Here is a 13,705-nt window from a genome sequence, read left to right as displayed (position 1 = left end):
TGTTAGTGACGCCGAAAATTTGGCACTGCTGTGAATAGTTTAGTCGCAAAGTGAAGAATCACGGGCCAGAAGGGCCAAAACTTCGAGATAGAAAGATTTCAGCTTTGAGCAGCCCTGGGGAAAAGTTTATTGAAATGTGGAATTTTTTCTTGGTGCACTTCCCTATGTCCAGCTATGCAAAAGGATCAGGGTGGCAATCGTCAGTTCTTGAGCTTCGAACAGGCAGAAAGGTGAGAAATTGTCGCTTTTTGACCATTTGTGCCCAGTGTCACTTCCAACGTACCTCTCTATAACATGACCCAGGTGTGATGTGAGTGATCGCATTGATTTAATTTTTTTTTTACTTGTAGGCCGCTGGCACCCGCATTCAGTGACGCCGAAAATTTGGGACTGCTGTGAATAGTTTATTGGCAAAGTGAAGAATCACAGGCAAAAGGGCCCAAAACTTCGAGATTGATTGATTTCAGCTTTGAGCAGACGTAGGCGAGTTGTTTATTGAAATGTGGAATTTTTTCTTGGTGTACTTCCCTATGTCCAGCTAAACAACAAGATCAGGGTGGCGATAGTCAGTTCTTGAGCTTCGAACGGGCAGAAAGGGGAGAAATTGTCGCTTTTTGACCATTTGTGCCCAAGTGTCACTTTCAACGTACCTCTGTATAACATGACCCAGCTGTGATTTGAGTGGTCGCATTGATTTGATTTTTGGTGTGCTTGTAGGCCGCTGGCACCCACATTCAGTGACGCCGAAAATTTGAGACTGCTGTGAATAGTTTAGTCGCAAAGTGAAGAATCACAGGCAAAAAGGCCCAAAACTTCGAGATAGGTTGATATCAGCTTTGAGCAGCTCTGGGCGAAGTGTTTATTGAAATGGGGAATTTTTTCTTGTTCACTTCCCTATGTCCAGCTTTGCAACAATATCCGTATGGCGATGGTCAGTTCTTGAGCTTCGAACAAGCAGAAAGGTGAGAAATTGTCGCTTTTTGGCCATTTGTGCCCACGTGTCACTTTCAGCGTATCTCTGTATAACATGACCCAGCTGTGATGTGAGTGGTCGCATTGATTGAGATTGAGATTGATTGATTTCAGCTTTGAGCAGACGTAGGCGAGTTGTTTATTGAAATGTGGAATTTTTTCTTGGTGCACTTCCCTATGTCCAGCTATGCAACAAGATCAGGGTGGCGATGGTCGGTTCTTGAGCTTGGATCTGGGAGAAAGATGAGAAATTGTCGCATTTTGACCATTTGTGTCCACTTGTCACTTTCAACGTACCTCGTACCTCAACGTTGCCTGTAGGCCGCTGGCACCCGCATTCAGTGACGCCGAAAATTTGGGACTGCTGTGAATAGTTTAGTCGCAAAGTGAAGAATCACGGGCAAAAAGGCCCAAAACTTCGAGATAGGTTGATATCAGCTTTGAGCAGCTCTGGGCGAAGTGTTCATTGAAATGTGGAATTTTTTTCTTGGTGCACCTCCCTATGTCCAGCTATGCAACAAGATCCCGGTGGCTATGGTCAGTTCTTGAGCTTCGAACTGGCAGAAAGGTGAGAAATTGTCGCTTTTTGACCATTTGTGCCCATGTGGCACTTTCAACGTACCTCTGTATAACATTACCCAGCTGTGATGTGAGTGGTCGCATTGATTTCATTTTTGGTTTACTTGTAGGCCGCTGGCACCCGCATTCAGCGACGCCAAAAATTTGGGACTGCTGTGTATAGTTTAGTCGCAAAATGAAGAATCACGGGCAAAAGGGCCCAAAACTTCGAGATGGATTGATTTTCAGCTTTGAGCAGCCCTGGGCGAAGTGTTTATTGAAATGTGGAATTTTTTCTTGGTGGACTTCCCTATGTCCAGCTATGCAACAAGATCCAGGTGTCGATGGTCAGTACTTGAGCTTCGAACAGGCAGAAAGGGGAGAAATTGTCGTTTTCTATCATTTGCCGACATGTCCCTTCCAACGTACCTCTGTACATGACTCCGCTGTGATGTGAGTGGTCGCATTGTTTTCATTTATGGTTTACTTGTAGGCCGCTGGCACCCGCATTCAGTGACGCCGAAAATTTGAGACTGCTGTGAAGAGTTTAGTCACAAAGTGAAGAATCACGGGCAAAAAGGCCCAAAACTTCGAGATAGGTTGATTTCAGCCTTGAGCAGACCTGGGCGAGTTGTTTATTGAAATGTGGAATTTTTTCTTGGTGTACTTCCCTATGTCCAGCTATAGAACAAGATCAGGGTGGCAATAGTCAGTTCTTGAGCTTCGAACGGGCAGAAAGGTTAGAAATTGTCGCTTTTTGACCATGTGTGCACACGTGTCACTTTCAACGTGCCTCTGTATAACATGACCCAGCTGTGATGTGAGTGGTCGCATTGATTTGATTTTTGGTTTGCTTTTAGGCCGCTGGCAACCGCATTCAGTGACGCCGAAAATTTGGGACTGCTGTGAATAGTTTAGTCGCAAAGTGAAGAATCACGGGCAAAAAGGCCCAAAACTTCGAGAAAGATTGATTTCAGGTTTGAGCAGACCTGCTCAATTTGTATCTTGTGAATACCGTGCAATTATACTGTTCTCATTGTGTGTTTGGACAGAGGAACGTGTCTAACGAAAAAGACGGAAGTTGCATGCTGTCTTGACGACCTGAAAATTGTATGATTGTACTCGTATGAATGGTCCTATGCACGTAGAAACTCACCCAGGCCGCTATTCAGTGAACATTCCGCTTGTGTACATGCTGCATTTTCCGGGTTTGACAGCTGCATCCATGTTTAAGCTGCACCCCCGCCTCCCCTCCTTTCGGGCCCAGCATTTGTATCTTCGTTGATATTCAGTGTATAACAGGCATGTCCAACTTTGAATGTTTTGTCAACCTAACTAGGTATCGGTATATGCGCAACGTGTTGCCAGTGGTTAAAAGTTGAGAAGTACGACCAGAGTTGTAACAAAAGTTACCCAGTTATCCTGCACTCAGTACTGACAACATGTAGAAGCGTCTTGCTAGTACAATGATGTATTACACTACATGAAAAATAGTTGAATGACACATGAATAAAATAGTTGAATGACACATGAATAAAATAGTTGAATGACACATGCACATCATATGCATGCTGTGATGTAACACTGGTTGATTCACAAAATGGGACACGTACTGTCGGCTGAAGTGATTGGGACAAGCTCGGCGATAGCTTTTATATTGCTGGTCAGATTTCAAATGATCCCTTTTGCAAGGTGTATCACAGGTCTTCCCTGCTGACTTTTGATTGATCTTTATTCTTACAATGGCCGTAGCCAAAGATATTGTACAACATAATAATTATGTTGACAAGCATGTGATAGCGGGTGTTCACACGAAGGAACACGTTATCTTATCTTTTCACTCCAAATACAATTACACCTGAAAGAGCAGCCTAGCTAGCTACACAACGCGAACCAAGGAACTACTAAAACCGAAAACATTCCATGTCGGTACACAACCGAAGACAAAAGGCAAAGATGAAGTAATTTATGCCGCACTGTCAGCTGGCAAAACAGCAGAGGCGTAGCCACCGCACACGCGCTGTTGTACGGCACGAAAGCTAGCCATGATACTTTGCAATACAAATGTATGACCATGCACAGCAACAAGCAACAACACACAGCTAAGAAGTAGATGCATGTAATACATGAACGGCCAGTTGGAAATAGTTATGACGCCACTTTGTAGATCGCCCCCATGAATAGAAAACCACAAGAGAGACAGGGAAGACTACAGCCTACAGTGTAGCTCAGGCCTTGATACATGAATCACTATTGCAGTATTGGCACAAGACAGAGAAAGGACTGCTCCAGCTATCAATAATAAAAGGAACCATTACTTCTAGTCTTAGTGATGCCATGCCAGAGAAATATTACGTACTACCGTCTGAACATCCTCCCCCTCGCAATATGCACCCAGATGTTGCATGATGCCTATCCTTACAACTACCAGTACCAAGCTAAGAGAAAAGTGAATCGAAAGGGCAAGTCCAGTGGTAGGAAGCTACAAAAAAAACAAAAACAATGCATGAATCATTAATGGGGGTCGTCACTGAGCAGTACCTCCATTCTGGCATGTAGGGAGAGCCGTCTAACATTCCAGTGGGCAGACTCGAGTGATGGATCTCTTCAGAGTCTTCCCGCCCACTTGCATGGCCACCACACGCACATGTCCGTCCGGACCAGGGAAAACTTCCGTGACTCTGCCGAGCGGCCAACGCCCACGCGGGGAGCTTGAATCCATCACCAGGACAACGTCGTCAACGGCCAGATCGCGTCGCTGGTGTCGCCACTTTATCCGCTGATTCAACCGTGGGACAAACTCTTTCAGCCAGCGATGCCAGAAATGGTCGATGAGCATTTGAACATATCTCCAACGTCTCTGCAGTTGACACCCCTTCTCGTCCGTTGTTGCAATAACCAGCTGGCCCTCGGCCATGCCATGAAGGAAATGGTTCGGAGTTAGCGGCCCTGGATCCTTCGGACTAGCCGATTGGTAGGTGATGGGCCTGGAGTTGACGAGGGACTCTGCTCCGCTGAGAGCGGTGACCAACTCCTCGTCCGTCACAGATGCGTCTCCAAGGATGGCATGTAGAGCTCGTTTGGCGGCTCGAATCATTGCCTCGTGAACTCCCCCGAAATGAGGAGCTAATGGCGGGTTGAAACTCCATTTCACGCGTCTGCAGGCCATGGCTTTCCAGACGGTGGTATTGTTCAGTTGGCCAACAAGCTCACGTAGCTGGCGGTCGGCATTCACGAAGTTGCCTCCATTGTCCGACAGAACCTCCATTGGACAACCTCGTCGGTTGGCCATCCGGTTAAAGGCGTTCAGGAAAGAATTTGCATCCAATGCGTACGCCATCTCCAAATGGACCGCACGAGTCAGCAAACACGTGAAGAGGCACAGATAGCGTTTGTGGCGAGTCTTTCCTCTCCCCTGCACAGTTTCGAACGGCCCTCCGTAGTCAACGGCTACCCTGCTGAAGGCTCTCAGTGGCTCACACAATCGCTTTGCTGGCAATGGGGCCATGATTTGCTCTCCCGCACGGGCTTTTAGTCGTCGACACACCATGCAGTCTTTCTCCCAGTCACGGATCTCCTCCCGTGCTGCTTCGACAAGATAGTGATCAGAGAGAGCTGCCAACGTTTCATTCGTCCCGCCATGATGACGTTGCTCATGGCAATCTTTGACAATAAGCCGGGTGGTCGGATGTTTCCGGGGGAGAAGAATCGGGAAGGGCACATCAAACGGCAACCAGTCAGCCAGCTTGGTGCGACCATCGCAGCGCAATAGTCCGTCGTCGTCCAGTCGAGGCGATAACCTCGCCAAACGTGACTTCAGCGGAAGTGGTTGACCATTCTTCACTAGCTTCAGATCCTCCGCGAATGCCTCGTGCTGTGCCTCTTTGATGATGGAAAGGCTGGCAGCGTCCATCTCCTCGCCGGTTAGCTCTCCGCTCAACTCCTCACCTCCACGGCAGTTGGTGATGAAGCGAATTGCCCAAGCCCGTACTCTGACTACGCGCGTCCAGTCTGAGAAGCGCCGAGAGCACAAGCTGGGTACTTTCTCGGACATAAATGACATCACCTCGGGCTGTGCAGCCTTGCGAGCTTCCGCTCGAGCAGCTGGGTCTTGGCCACCCACGATCTTGGCTGGCCATTCAGATTCTTCTTTCTGCAGGAAGGCCGGTCCTTGCCACCACAGCTCAGTTGCAACCAGTTGCTCTACCCCAGCTCCCCGTGACGCCAAGTCAGCTGGGTTGTCGCTGGAGGGAACGTACCGCCATTGACTGGGCGACGTAACAGTCTGGATGTGGCTGATGCGATTCGCCACAAACGGTTTGAAACGTCGGCTGTAGCTGCGAATCCAGAGCAGCACAGTTGCACTGTCGCTCCAGAAAATCACCTCTGACATGGCAATGGTCATGATCTGACTGAACTTCCGGGCCAGCTGAAGGCCAAGCACAGCCGCCAGCAATTCCAGCCGGGGGATACTTTGTGTTCTTGTCGGCGCCACTCTGCTCTTGGCTCCAGCGAGACGAACGTGTCCCTCAGAGCCACGCTGCACGGTGGAGCTGTAGACCACGGCACCATACGCCACACTCGATGCATCACAGAAAACATGCAGCGTCACGCCACTGGCCACGTCCGGGATGAGACATCTTGGTACTCGAACTAAACTGAGCTTCGCCAGGTCATTGAACCACTGGCGAGCGCTGGTGTCGATGCCATCTGGAACCGGTTCATCCCAGTCAATACCAGCTACCCAACTCTCTTGCATGAGGATCTTGGCTTGGGTCACGAACGGTGCCAGAAACCCCAACGGGTCGAATACGGACGCGACTTTTGCTAGGAGGAATCGCTTGGTGATGCGTTGGTTGGTGAGGTCTGGCGGTTGAACGTTGAAGAAGAAGCAGTCTGCCTGACCGTCCCATGACACTCCTAGCGTCTTCACGGATGGTAGCTCTCCTTGGGATAAGTCCAGCTGGGTAGCGCGAGCTTCGGCTGGAATTACCTTCAGGAGCTCGGGCGAGTTGGACACCCACTTGCGCGGCGTCATCTTGGCCTCACCCCACAGATCCATTAGCTCCCGATGAAGAATCTGACCTTGTTCGACATCTTTGGTGCTGTCCATCGTGTCATCCATGTAGGTGGACGCGAGGATAGCTTCTGCTGCCAGGGGATGCGACGCCAAATGTTCCCGGGCTGTCTGCTGAGCAACGTACTGGGCGATGAATGGTGCAGCATTGACGCCAAAGACCAGGCGGTTGAACTCAAAGTGCCGTAAAGGCTTGGCTGGATCCAGGTCCCGCCACACGAATCTGAGGTACTTCCTGTCTGCTGGCGCAACCGACACCTGCAAATACATTTCGGTCACGTCTCAGCCCACTGCTATAGGCTTTTGCCGAAACCTGGTCAACACATCGAACAACTCACGTTGGAGCTTCGGACCAGGGTAGATGGCGTCGTTGAGGCTGAGGCCATGACAGGATGCTGCAGCGTCAAAGACGATCCGCACCTTGGTTGTCGTCTTCTGCGGTCGGACGATGGGAAAGTGGGATAAGTACCAGCATACCTCTTGACCTAGCTCTTCCTTCGCGAGCTCCCGGATATAGCCGTTCCTCTGGTAGGCCTGGAAGACTTGGCCATAAGCCTGGGCAACGAATGGGTCTTTCAGGAGCTTGCGCTCGGTGTGGCCTAGACGTTTCGTAGCCGCACCCAAGTTGTTGCATAATTCTCTCTTGCGATTGTTCCACGGCAGAGACACCTGGTACCGACCGTCCACCTTCTTCAGCGAGTGTTTGACGATGTCTAGGGCTGTCTCTTCCTCCAGCGAGCGCGGGCCGGGCTCACTGAAGCTCTCCTCCGTGCCGCAGCTGTCAATTTGCCAGAACTGCTGTAGCGCGGTCTCTAAGCCGGTTGGTGTTGCTCTCTCCTCACTCTGAAACGCTTGGCTGTGGAACGTCCTTTGACTCGAGTGGGTTCCCGTCACTCTGCCAACACAGGTCCAACCCAGTGGAGTATGACGCGCCACTGGTTGACCAGGCGGGCCGACCACTTCCTGCTGTGACACAAGCAGCTCAGCATAGTCGCTCCCAATCAGCAGATCGACCCTGGCGGGCTCCGCCAGTCTTGCGAACGGAATCTCTCTCAGATGAGGATACTTGACTGCTTCCTTGACCCACTCTACCGGACGAAGATTCCCGGTGACCGAATCAGCCGTCAGCGCCGTCATAGATTGCCGAACACTGCCATCCATGCTGCCAATGGTGAAGCTTACTGGTCTGGTTGTGAATGAGGTCTGCTTGCCATTCAAGGTGTGGACTGTGAATGTCCTCAGCTCCCCGCTGACGCCGAGCTGGTTGGCAATGCTGCCGTTGAGGTAGCTCGTCGTGCTACCGTCGTCCAGCAACGCATTCACTTGCACTGACTTGTTGCCGTTCTCCAAGACGACTGAGACCGTTCGCAGAGCTATCTTGCTCGGGCCTTGGACCATCATGGTGGAATCACTCTTCGTGGACTCCGTCTCCCCCTCGGTGAACGACTGTGGGGTGCGCTGCTCTTGGTCTTTACCGGCGTATGGCGGCGTTACTAAACAGTCGATGGCGGGAGGCAATAACTGGTCCCCTGTCTCCTGACCTGAACCATTGTCTCCATAGTTGCAGAATTGTTCGGCAGGACTGAGTTGGGACTTGTCCGCCGTCATTCCTCCAGCTACCGTGTTCCCCGATTTTTTCTTGTTTGACTGTGCGGCATCGGGGTTCCTGCTGTCCTCGTGTAGCAAGTCCCGGTGTAGCAAGTAGTGGTGATTGTTGTTGCAGCCGCTCACTGAGCAGGGTCTGGTTCGTGGACAGTGGTGACCTTGGTGATCGCCTCCAAGGCAGCGGTAGCACAGACCATGCTGTTTAGCCTGTCTCCAGCGATTGGCGACGGAAAGCTGCTGAAATGCTTTACACTGCCAGACACCGTGAGGTCCGCCACATTGCCGACATGAAGATCGTCCAGCCGCTGAGCCCGCAGGCCTTGACCACCCTGCATTCTGCGAAGCCTTTCCCCCGAAGTAGGATCGTTGAGGAGCATTCCGGGGTGCCGGAGGCTTGTCCTTCGCACCAACTCCATCTAGTGCTTCGGACGCTCCAACGGCAAACTCCGCTTCCAACGTCACCCACTCCAGTAGTGCTTGAATTCCTGGCTGGCAGGGCTTCTGATGACACCATCGATTGAATTGGGTTAACATCCCAGCCGGCAACTTGGCCAGGAGCTTCCGGTACAACAGCCCATCACCCAGCTCATTGCCTTTTCCGGAGTCGAGGAGGTTGACCACGAGTACGTCGAGGAGATCTGCGAACTTCTGGAGATCTCCTGCTCGGCCGGAACGAATGATTGGGCAGGCCTCGACTTGCTCGTACTGCAGCGACAGCTGTCGTTGGTCGCCTCCAAACTTGCGGTCTAACCGCCTCATTGCGGCCTCGTACGCAGACGGGGTGTATCCCAAGCTCTCGATGGAAGCCAAGGCATCTCCACTCAAATACTGCCGGAGGTGCAGCAGTTTCAAGTCTGCCCTTGCAGACGAGCTACCAACACACGCCATGAAAGCAGCCTTCCATGAGGCATACGCCTGCTTATCGCCGCCGAAGACTGGGATCTGTATAGCCTTCAGTTGCTTGAAAATTTCATCTGGTGGCTGCTTGACAGGTGGAGGCTGAGACACAGCACGCTGGTGGCTGGCGGACACACCTGCTCCTGGCAATGCTGAAAAGGCACCAATGCCCATGGCCTGATGACTTGAGGCTACCTGTGGTGGCCCACTGGCCTGGGTGTACAGATAGTTGGCGGACTGATATGGCAGAGATGATGTAGGGTGTAGTCCTGACACAGGAGCCTGAGTACTACTGCCCTGCTGGCCTGGACTCTTCGCGACTTGAAGTTGAGGGGCCTTGGTCTCACTCACTCTAGTATATGCACTGGACACACATACAGCACTCCGTGTTGGCACAGCAGGCTGTAGTACAGGCAAGGCAGGGCTTCTTTCACGCTCTGACCTCCTACTCCCAGCTTCCATTGGTGGCCTTGTTCTAGCCCCAAGCTCTGCCTCTCTGTTACTACTGCCGGAGACACTTGTGGTCACAACCACTTCATCACTGTCTTCTACTCTTGCCTGGTTCTCCTGAACCAGCGCCACGCCATCACCAGGCTCATCCCGATCCTGGGAGCCTTCACTTCTGCCCAGCGATATCACACTCAGTGGACTTCCTGGCTCTTCCACTGGTGCCTGGGCATACTGATGATACGCTGGCCTGTCTGGGTGGCTGTTCCGTGCAGCCGTCCACGCTGGCTGGTGTTCTAGGAACTCCTGATACAGCCTTGTGACCTCCTTCATCTCTTTCTCCGCTTCCTCCATCTCATCGGTCACTTTAGCCACTGCGAGCGCATCGTTCATGCCGCCAGCCCACTCGAGTACGTCCATGAACACACCGTTCAGGGCATCCTCGATCATTTCTAATTCGCCAAACAACGACCTCGCAGCTTCCTCTTCAACTCCGTCACGCAAGGCCACGATCACGGCTCTGCGACACCTGGTGAACTTTCTCTTGCGATTCGCTTTTTCAGCTTTCATTTTCACGAACATCAGTTCATTCGATCGCTGGTCACTTTGACCATGTTCGTCCTCTTCGACTTCCTCGTCCTCCTCGATCACGTCGCCTGCCCTCTCTGCCATGGCACCTAAAAAGAGCTCAGTTCTCTGACTGCTAGCCCTGATTGTGCTCTCACTCTCAGGCTCCGGCGACGACATGATCTAAATAATTTAAATTTCCGAAACTGAACTGCTCACTCAGGCGATAACCATCCTCTGCTACCAGAATGTTCACACGAAGGAACACGTTATCTTATCTTTTCACTCCAAATACAATTACACCTGAAAGAGCAGCCTAGCTAGCTACACAACGCGAACCAAGGAACTACTAAAACCGAAAACATTCCATGTCGGTACACAACCGAAGACAAAAGGCAAAGATGAAGTAATTTATGCCGCACTGTCAGCTGGCAAAACAGCAGAGGCGTAGCCACCGCACACGCGCTGTTGTACGGCACGAAAGCTAGCCATGATACTTTGCAATACAAATGTATGACCATGCACAGCAACAAGCAACAACACACAGCTAAGAAGTAGATGCATGTAATACATGAACGGCCAGTTGGAAATAGTTATGACGCCACTTTGTAGATCGCCCCCATGAATAGAAAACCACAAGAGAGACAGGGAAGACTACAGCCTACAGTGTAGCTCAGGCCTTGATACATGAATCACTATTGCAGTATTGGCACAAGACAGAGAAAGGACTGCTCCAGCTATCAATAATAAAAGGAACCATTACTTCTAGTCTTAGTGATGCCATGCCAGAGAAATATTACGTACTACCGTCTGAACAGCGGGTAGGATGTGTAGACTACGATGATCATTAGGTAATACTAGTACGGTAGAGACGCGCGATGAAGAACGTCGAGCCAAAGAACGTCCGGCATGAAATGCTAAGAACGCCACAGCCTAAAGTTAAGAACGGCAGTGTTGGTTTTCCGGCAGCGTTTGGGATAGATATGATCCACAACGAATTGTTTCCAAGAACGTGCTATAAGAATGCAGCAAGATTGCCGAACAAATATAATAAGAACGCCCCAGGCCAATCGCTTGGAAACAACGTTCTTGGACGTGCAACTCTACTGTAATACGGATATATGTGTAGTTCATTGCCATGTTTGGTGTGTGTGTGTATGTGTGTGTGTGTATGTGTGTGTGTGCCTGTGTAAATGCGTGCACTTGTGCATGCGTGGCACGGGTGTATTTTTCTTGTTCGTTACTCTCGTTTTTCTCAGGAGGAGGCCAGCTGAGACACTATAGTTGTGATGATGAAAGTTGGGCAATGATGAATACAAGCAAAAGGCTGTTCAAAGAATTTCCAACTACAACCCTGCAGACCGGGAGCCAAATGAACAGGACCTCGACCAGCTTCAATAACATCTGAACATGTTTCTATAAGGAAGAGTTGACAAGGTACCTGAACATTACAATGACTCTTGCCATCTTGAAAGAACACTCCGCACGCGCACACACGCGAACGGTTTTTTTTGCTTGTTGGCCCGCACACTGCTTGGCGTTTAGAATATACATATGCCTTGTTACTGTGCAGATACATTGTGTCTGGTATAGCGAAATATGACCAGCACTTGATTGTATTGGGATGAGTGGCCTTTTGGATTATAATGGAACTTGGACTTCACTCCTATGAATCAGATACTGCCAGGCTGCCAAGGATGTGCACACACAACTGCTTTGTTCACGGGACAAAATCCGGTGGCCCGCACTCCACTGGATTATATACTGCATTGCATAGCTGGTGCCAATGTAGTGTCCTTTATGTATGGAGATTTGTGATGACCTTGGTGTACGCCATTTACTGTTGCTAACATGCAAAATTCCTACTCCATCTAGACAAAGCCTTGTAAATTTGAGTTTCCAAATTTTCGATACCTCGGCCAAGATTGCCATGTCCAGCATGGCGAGACAGATAAGTGGAGCTAAATTTTGTCAAAATTTACTCCTTTTGTTAATGGAGAGAGAGGAAGAAGGAGATGGATTGATTGAAAAATATAATAATATTATATATTATATAGAGGGAGAGAGAGAGAGGGGGGGGGGGGAGAGATCAATCAGCAAGCCTGAGAAGAGGCTTCTAAGATTTTCTGCTCCGGTAGAATTTTCCTGCTTGTTTCCGCTCCTCATGCAGAAACAATAAGCGTTCAGCAGGCAAAGAAGAAAACACTTGTTGAACTCTGATTGGCCGAGGGCGATTGGCCAGTCATTTCAGGTGTGAAGTGCTGAGCCAGGATAGGCTATAAAAGTAATCATTCCAGGAGGGGATGGTGGTCGGGGTTTGGGATGGCAGATTTTTTACACTTTCTTCTCCAGGCTTGTTTCTCCTCCCTCATGCAGAAACAACAAGAGTTCAGCCATCAGCAGGCCAAGAAGAAAACACTTGCTGAACTCTGATTGGCCGAGGGCGGTTTACCAGTCATTTCATGTGTGAAGTGCTGAGCCAGGATAGGCTATAAAAGTAATCATTCCAGGAGGGGATGGTGGTCGGGGGTTTGGGATGGCAGCTTTTATAGATTTTCTTCTCAGCTTAAACTTCTGCATGAGGAAGGAGAAACACTGTTGTTTCTGCATTAGGGTAGAATGGGGATGGTGGTCGGGGTTAGATTTTCTTGTGGTCGGGGTTTGGGATGGCAGATTTTTTACACTTTCTTCTCCAGGCTTGTTTCTCCTCCCTCATGCAGAAACAACAAGAGTTCAGCCATCAGCAGGCCAAGAAGAAAACACTTGCTGAACTCTGATTGGCCGAGGGCGGTTTACCAGTCATTTCAGGTGTGAAGTGCTGAGCCAGGATAGGCTATAAAAGTAATCATTCCAGGAGGGGATGGTGGTCGGGGTTTGGGATGGCAGATTTTATAGATTTTCTTCTCAGCTTAAACTTCTGCATGAGGAAGGAGAAACACTGTTGTTTCTGTTTCTGCATTAGGGTAGAATGGGGATGGTGGTCGGGGTTAGATTTTCTTCTCCAGGCTTGTTTCTCCTCCTTCATGCAGAAACAGAAAGTTCAGCCATCAGCAGGCCAAGAAGAAAACACTTGCTGAACTCTGATTTTCTTCTCTAGGCTTGTTTCTTCTCCTTCATGCAGAAAAAAAAACATAACATGAGTTCAGCCATCAGAAGTCCAAGAAGATAACACTTGCTGAACTCTGATTGGTTGAGGGTGGTTGACCAGTCATTTCAGAATTTTTAGAATTCTCTCTGCCGGCTTAGAGAATTCTAAAATTCAGTCAATCAGAGCAGGGACGGTATACCCTAGTACCCAAACACAATCCTATTTCAAACAGCACTCGAGCTAGACAATGAGCGCCGTTACATCAAAATATCTCCTTTCTGCCATCGCTCACACATACACACACACACACTATTGGCTCATTGGACGCCCATTGCGGGAGGCGATGATAACGATGCTACAACAACCATAGCCACTTATGCTAGGAGTGCACCATTCAACAGCTTGCAAGGCTGCAGAATTGACTGCCACTATTCAGGAGGGTCTACACCACACAGCTATGAAGTGGCTTTTTCTGGCCAGTGAATCCCTACTTT

General features: G+C 49.8%; 1 long non-coding RNA gene across 1 annotated transcript; it reads left to right on the top strand.

Moving 5' to 3' along the window:
* Positions 1–170: 170 nt before the first annotated feature.
* On the top strand, positions 171–11,842 carry LOC135814614 (uncharacterized). The gene is made up of 5 exons (XR_010553200.1): positions 171–230; positions 905–962; positions 1,483–1,540; positions 2,212–2,269; positions 11,383–11,842. It is a non-coding gene; the product is annotated as an uncharacterized LOC135814614 (long non-coding RNA).
* The last annotated feature ends 1,863 nt before the right edge of the window (positions 11,843–13,705 follow it).

The sequence above is a fragment of the Sycon ciliatum genome, chromosome 4, assembly GCF_964019385.1.
Source record: "Sycon ciliatum chromosome 4, ocSycCili1.1, whole genome shotgun sequence".
Lineage (NCBI taxonomy): Eukaryota > Metazoa > Porifera > Calcarea > Leucosolenida > Sycettidae > Sycon > Sycon ciliatum.
This window is presented reverse-complemented; position numbering and strand designations above follow the sequence as displayed.